At 36.0% G+C, this 369-nt stretch overlaps 1 protein-coding gene across 1 annotated transcript in view; it reads right to left on the reverse strand.

Moving 5' to 3' along the window:
• The window catches only part of LOC119594732, a gene marked incomplete at both ends in the record, with an annotated part of 13,535 nt that overhangs the window by 10,820 nt on the left and 2,346 nt on the right, over positions 1–369 (reverse strand).

Consider the following 369-nt stretch of genomic DNA (forward strand, 5'->3'; position numbering starts at 1 on the left):
CCATTTTAAAATCGGATCATCGAAATATTTTCACAAATATTTGTTCTATTTCATAAAGATGTTGAAAACGAATGATGAAGGAATGAAAGAAAGGAAATAAATCATACAAAAAGAGAGAAAATGGAAGCAGAAAGAGAGAAAGACATTTGAAGACAAGAGAAAATTGACAGAGGAAGAAGACGAAGGAGAAAAATGGAAGAGAGGAACAGGAGAAATGGAAACACATGGAAGAAGAAAAACGCAAAAGGAGGAATAAAGGGAGAATCGGAAGGAAAGAGAACACGAAAGAGAAGGCGAATGAAAAGGAAGAAGAGACACACACAATAATCACAAAACGAAAGGCTGGCTAACCCATCACTACGGCGAAAA

This window comes from Penaeus monodon, chromosome 34 (assembly GCF_015228065.2).
Source record: "Penaeus monodon isolate SGIC_2016 chromosome 34, NSTDA_Pmon_1, whole genome shotgun sequence".
Lineage (NCBI taxonomy): Eukaryota > Metazoa > Arthropoda > Malacostraca > Decapoda > Penaeidae > Penaeus > Penaeus monodon.